The sequence below is a fragment of the Pan troglodytes genome, chromosome 21, assembly GCF_028858775.2.
Source record: "Pan troglodytes isolate AG18354 chromosome 21, NHGRI_mPanTro3-v2.0_pri, whole genome shotgun sequence".
Classification (NCBI taxonomy): domain Eukaryota; kingdom Metazoa; phylum Chordata; class Mammalia; order Primates; family Hominidae; genus Pan; species Pan troglodytes.
The window spans coordinates 64823279-64830681 of NC_072419.2; positions in this window are offsets into that span (position 1 = coordinate 64823279).

The window sequence follows — 7403 nt, forward strand, 5'->3', positions numbered from 1 at the left end:
AATAATTTCTATTGACCTATCCTCAGGTTAGTTGATTCTTTTCTTACCTGTGTTGAGTTTACTAATGAGTCTATCAAAATTATTCTTTATCTGTGTGAGTGTTGTTTTTACTTCCAGCATTTCCAATTGATTTTTTTCTTATAGTTTCACTCCTCTGCTGAAATTATGCATGTGATAATTCATGATGTTCTCATTTCCAGTAGAGTCTGTAACATATTATTCATAGTTATTTTAAATTTCTATCCATTGTGTTTCTACCTTTCCAATGTGGATGTCTTTTTTTCCCTTGCCTTATTGTACTGATACAGTATTAGACAGGAGGAATGAGAGCTGGTATCATCCCTTGTTCTCAATCTTAGGGGAAAAGCATTGTCTTTCACTATTATGTATGACATTAGAGTTGTAAGTTTTCTTGTAATGTCCTTTATCAGGTTGAGATTGTTCCCCTCTAGTCTTTGTTTCCTGAGAGTTTTTTTAATCATGAATATGTGTTTATAAAATGCTTTTTCTGTATCTCTTCTGATGATTATTTGATTTTTATTCTTCAGTTTGATGATATTACATTGAATATTGATATTACAGTGAGTTACATTGATTGAGTTTTTTGAATGTCAGACTATCCTTGCATTCCTTAAATAAACCCCAGTTGGCTGTAGTGTACTATCCTTTTTATATATGCTTTTTTTTTGCTTGCATTTTGTTAAGGATATTATTTATATTCATGAGGATTATTGGTCTGTAGTTTTCTTTTATTATAATGTATTTGTCTGGTTTAGATATCAGGGTTATACTGATCCCATAAAATGAGTTGGAACATGCACCCTCCTTTTTTTGTATTCTGGGAGAAATTGTGTAAAATTGGTATTATTTCTTTCTTAAATATTCAGTAGAAATAACCAGTGGAGTCATTTGGGCCTGGAGTTTTTTTTTTTTTTTTTTCTTCCTTCCTCTTCCTTCCTTCCTTCCTTTTTTTTCACAAGTGCTGACTGCTAGTGAGAGATTTCTTTTTAGAAAGTTTTGGCCAGGTGGCTCACACCTGTAATTCCAGCACTTTGGGAGACCGAGGTGGGTGGATCGCCTGAGGACAGGAGTTCGAGACCAGCCTGGTCAACATGGTGAAACCCCATCTCTACTAAAAATACACAAATTAGCTGGGCGTGGTGGCAGGTGACTGTAATTCCAGCTACTTGGGAGGCTGAGGCAGGAGAATTGCTTGAACCCGGGAGGTTGCAGTGAACTGAGATCATGCCATTGCACTACAGCCTGGGTCACAGAATGAGACTCCATCTCAAAAAAACAAAGTTTTAATTATGCATTTAAATTTCCTTAATAGATATAGGATTATCTATTCTTTGTAAGGTGATTTTCAATGTTCAATCTTCCATTCCTGATATTGATCATTTGTGTTGTCCTTTTCCACTGGTCAGTCTTGACAGAGGTTTATCTGTTTTATTATTTTTTTTTCAAAGCAGCAGCTATGGGCTTCATTATTTTCTTTTCTCAATTTCATTAATGTCTACTCTTATCTTCATTATTTCCTTTCTTTTGTTTATGATTGTTTCATCTTCACTAATGGCTTATTATTATTTATGTCTCTTTAAAAATTTTTAGTTGTTGACCCAAGTTTTATAACATGCATCTTTAATTAAAAATTCTAACCTCAAATAATATAATACTACTTTATATCTAGTCTAAGAAACTTACAAAATATGCTAATTATTCTTTTCTCCAACACTTTTGTGTCATTGGTGTCATATATTAATATTTTATTTTTATGTATGCTATGAGTACACAACAGCTTGTTACTACTTTTGTTTTTGCTACTACTTTTTTGAAAGTCAGTTATCTTTTAGATTAGGAATTGACAAATTTTTTCTGTAAAGGGTCAAATAGTAAATATTTTAGGTCTTGTAGGCCACAAATTCTGGACCCGTCATAGTGTAAAAGCAGCCATAGACAATACATACATAAACTTGTGTGGCTTTGGTCCAGTAAAAACCTTTATTTACAAAAACAGGCAGTGGGCTAGATTTGGCCCACAGGCTGGGATACATTTTGGGTTGATAGTTCTTGTTGTTGTTGTTGTTTTAGCACTTGTATTGTCTTGTGGCTTGCCTGACATCTCAGGGGAAGTCTGATGTAATTCTTATCTTTGTTCCTCTGCATGTATTATTTTTCTCTGTCTACCTTTATGATTTTCTCTTTATCTTTAGTGTTCAGCAGTTTGAATAAGCTATTTCTAGGTGTTTGTTTTTGTTTAATTTATCCTGGTTGGTGTACTCTCAGCTTTTTGGATCTGTGGTTTTGTGTCTGTCATTAGTTTTGAAAAATGCTTTTTGTATAATTTCAACTATTTTAATGTATTAATGTACATCTTTTGTATTTTAATGTATTAATATTGGTTTCATGGCCCATAAAATGGTTTGCTTTGGTTAATGTTTCTTGTGTACTTGGGTGGAGTGTTCTATAAATGTCAATTAGATAATTATTTCTTCAAATATTTTTTTCTGCCTCATTCTGTCTTCTCATTCTGTAATTCCAGTTACTGTTCTGCTAGACCATTTGTTATTGTCTCACAATTCTTGGATACTCTGCTTATTTTTAAAGCTCCTTTTCCTCTTTGAGCTTGAATAATTTCTATTGACCTATCTTAAGTTAGTTGATTCTTTTCTTACCTGTGTTAAATTTACTGATGAGTCTGTCAAAATCATTATCTTTATGAGCGTGATTTTTATTTCAAGAATTTCCATTTGATTTTTTTTCTTATCATTTTACTCCTCTGCTGAACTTACCCATTTGATAATTCATGGTGTTCTCATTTCCACTAGAGTCTGTAACATTTTAATCAGTTATTTAAAATTCCTATCTAATAATTCCATCATCTGTATCATAGCTGTGTCTAATTCTGTTGATTCTTTTGTCTCTTGACAGTGTGGTTTTTTTTTTTTTTCCCTCACTTCTTTGAATGCCTCACATTTTTTTATTGAAAGCCAGACATCTTATGTAGGACAATAGATACTGAGGTTTTAACATCTGGGAATGGAGCATGTCTTTATTTCTGCTAGGACTTCAGTATGGGCAGTTGAGTTGGTCTATTTAGGAATTCAGATGTGTTAGATTTCATTGTTGGCTATAGTTGCTCCCAGTGTGCTGCCAGCTTCAAAGTCCTTTTATGTTAGTTTGAGTTTAAGTTGGGGGCTGGTTTGCCAGAGGATTTTTTTCAACCTCTGCTCCACCCTCAGCTTTTAGTCTTCCTTTGTGGTTTGCCATAGATTGAGTCTCTCTCCTGTCTCTTGTCCCTCTCCTGGGAAGAGACCACTGTTACCTGCTACTCTATATCTGTTTGCCTGGTAGTAGGGGTTGGGGAATATTCTCTGTTGTGCTTATTTTGTCTCAGTCTTAGCCAGGCACTTCATGGTTCTGTTTAGCTCCCAGCTATTGGTCTGGGCTTAGGATGCATTCCTGCCTGCCCTACTATACACCAGGAATAGTGTGAGGGTGGTTTGCTGTTGTTGTAGTTTCCTTCAGTCAGTTTCAATAATTTTCATTAGTGCCCTCATGGCAGTAGGTTTCATTGCCCTTCCCCTAGACATTTTAGGGAGATCCAGGTGAGGATCTGTGCTTTTTTTGCAGTGGTTTCTGTCCTCCTTCCCCAGTGCTATGCTGCAAGGGATGCTGTCTCAGTATTCTTATCTTGCCCTTTCCTATCTTTTTTGTGGGCACTCAGTTCAGCTATGGAAACAAGCCTGCATATAGAGTGAATTCATCTTATGTCTGTGGCTCTCAGAAGTGCCATATAGTCTCAGCAGCCCACGCTCAGCCTTTAGCAATTTGTTAAATATTCTAGCTATTTTTTTTCCTGCCAGCATCTGATGGCACCTACTCTAGGTAAGCAAGTATTCCAGGACTGGAATACTCTCCTTAGAGGTACCTATCTTTCCTTACATTTCAGGTTAGCTGGTTGCCTTGTAACTCAGATCTCTGCTGGTTTAAAGAAAAGTTGCAAAATTTCAAATTATCTGGCTTGGTTTTCTATTGGAGTAGGAAGAATGGGAGTGATGGTCTTTCCAGCATTCTACATCTGAAGCAGTTCAACTTCTTTTAAAAATAAACTTTCTCCAGTAAAACTAATGTGTCCTTTAATATATTAATGATATGAAGCAAAGCAAATACTATGAAGCAAGGTTAATCATACAAAGCACCTACAACAGGGCTTTGGAGTCAGCATTCTGTCTCATATTTTCTGTGTGACTTTGGAGAAGGTACTGGACCTTGAGCATCAGTTTCTGTTTCCTTGTCTGTGCAATGGAGATCGAATATTATCCAAAGAATTAAAAGAGCTAGTATATAAAAAGTGCTTGGCTGATGTTAAGTGCTCCACTAAATTGATAAAATTAACAAATGTTATTACTTTACATGGATTTAAAGACCATCTCTGCAGTGTGGAAGACAGTCCCAGATGCAGTTGGGAAATGAGGTGATTCTTCTCTGTGTGATTCCCAAATCTCCTGGACTCTGGCTGGCATAAGTGTGTGTGTGTGTGTGTTTATGAGAATGTTCACTCGTAGAATTCTCTAAAGTAGCTTCTGCCACTACTACCACCATTCAAAGCATACTCTAAGGCAAAAGAAGGAAATATTTAAAGAGTGTGAGAGACAGTGAAAATATCCAGCCCAAGACCAGGCATGGAGAAAGCCCCCAGGAAACGTCAGCAAAGTGAGGAGGGAATGTACAGATGGAAGAAGTATGTATGGCTTGGAATAGACGCCCCCCCAGCTTAGTCCCTGCATGTGAACCAATAGCTGTGTGTCTGGGTGACCTTGGGCTGGACCCTTGACACCCCTGAGCCTCAATTTCTCATTAGCAAGATGGCAGAAATCTCTGCTGCCCTCCCTCACCTCCTATGATTGTTGTGAAGCCGAAACAAGACCATGTCTGTGACCATTTGGAAACTCTACAAACATATCAGGCATTAGTGTTAAAAATGATCACTCAAACCCATTCTGAAAGGTTGAAGGATACGTGAAAAGTGGACCTTGAGGCCTTCTCAATTATGGCTTCAGAAATAGTTAAGGTAAAGTCAGGCGGCAAGTGATCAATGCCTCTCGATGTTTCTCTCCCAAGGAGGCACTCAGATTTTTGCAGCTGCCTGACATGTTTCTTAACAACTTACCTCCAACTGGAGAAACATCAGTAGTTGTCGAGGCCACAGTTTGTCTGGCTGATTTATACAAATCGGTGAAACAATATCTCCAGCCTATTCTTTGATCTTGGTTTGAAGCAAGTCAACTTAAACACTCATGGGAGCTGGAAGGAGATCCTTCATATAAATGTGCCCACAAATCTTTCTTGGATGCTCAGGGTGAGGCCTCTGCTAGTTGCTTCAAAGGCCTCATCCATCATGACAGGGGGAATAAAAACTCAAGTTATGCTTTATTAACCTTATTGATTGCCACCCTTGACCCAACTCAACCCATATCCAACTGTGGCAGGAATTTCTAACTCAACTTTTGCTGTAGTAGAACTGCACTTCCTCCACCACAATCCTCTCTGCACCCTCCCTCCCTGGCCCTGGCACCTCTCTTTAATCAAGAAGGGCAGCAGGGAAGGAAGATCTCACTGCTGGAGACCAAGTGCTGTGGGTCATTAAGGGGGCCAGTTCTGGAGCTTGAATGCCTGGGTTTGAATCCCAGCTCCGGCATATACTGACCTTGGGCGAGTTCTAGAAATCTGCCCCTGCCTCAGAGTCTCCATTTATAAATTTATACGGTTCATTGGTAGGGGTTATACCAGATAAACAGAATCAGGAATTTAAATATGTATATTTTAAGGAATTGGCTGTGGGACTGTGGAGTCCGGCCTAGTAAGGCTGAAATCTGCAGGGCAGGCTGACAGACTAGAGGCCTGCAGGCAGGAGCTGATGCTGTGGACTAGACCGGGGGCAAAATTTTATTTTCCTCAGTGAACCTCAGTTTTGCTATTGAGGTCTTTCTACTGATTGGATGAGGTCCCCAGATTATTAAGGACAATCCTTACTTAAAGTCCCCGACTGTAGACATTAACCCATGATAACTATAATACTGTCACAGCAGCACCTGCATTAGTGCTTTGTGGAATAACTAGGTGCTAGAGCCTAGCCAAGTTGACACATTAAACTGACCAGCACAGATGGTGTAGAAGTGATGTGAAGAGTATGAGGTACTACATGTAATGTTTGCAGGCTGGGACCCAGAACACAGTGTGGACTCAATAAATATGAGCTGTTCTTATTGCTGCAAGGATGCAGAGAGGAGACTCACAAATGGCCCCGTGTATAGTAAGTGCTCAGTAAACATTAGCGATTATTATGTCTTCAGAATTTCACTCAATATGCATCATTAATGTCAGGGCTGTGATGGTGGTGGGGGCACTGACTGGGGCCTATGGTAGCAAGTCATCTCATGCACACTCACACACAAACTCTGTCTCACACACACTTGCATACTCACACCCGTACGCATACACACGCTCATACAATCATACACACACACACACATGGTTGATGACAAGTGGTGACTTCATAGGGTGAGGACTTATGAAGGATCTAGAGTCTGAGGGCTTGGGGAGTGGAGGTTTGCAGGATGAGCGAGTTTCCTGGGGAAGGGGTGGTGGCTGGAGGGGCGGGGCTGCGGAAGCCCACCACAGCTAGGACAGGCGCAAGCGTCGGCCCCCGGGCAGGGTCCTAGTGTGGTGGGGTGGGTCCCAGCCAAACCCTGCATATCAGGTCCTGACTATGGATACTTGATTGCTTTGATTTGATTTGATTTATTTTATTTTTTTGAGATGGAGTCTCACTCTGTCACCCAGGCTGGAGTACGATGGCATGATCTCGGCTCACTGCAACCTCTGCCTCCCGGGTTCAAGCGATTCTCCTGCCTCAGCCTCCTGGAATTGCAGGCACCCACCACCATGCCTGGCTAATTTTTGTATTTTTAGTAGACATGGGGTTTCACCATGTTGGCCAGGCTGGTCTCGAACTCCTGACTTCAGGTGATCTGCCCTCCTCGACCTTCCAAAGTGCTGGGATTACAGGTATAAGCCACCGTGCCTGGCCCTGCTTTGATTTTATATTGGCATTTTTTTTCTCTTTTAGTCTGAAAATAATTTTAAAAATTGCTTATTGGCCATATCCATCTATCAATCTATTTAAAAAATAACATACCAACATTATTGCTAACAATATGATTATTCCTAAAAACAGCTCCAGATTTCTTTGCAGTTCTTGTCTCACTAGGGGTGTGTGTCCCTATCTGTGTATTTTAAAATCATCTGAAATGATTCTTCTCTGATTGGGGAAACCAGGAGGTGGCTAACCTTTACTTAAAGGCCAGATCACCTAGGTAAAAAATGAGATATCCTCTTGA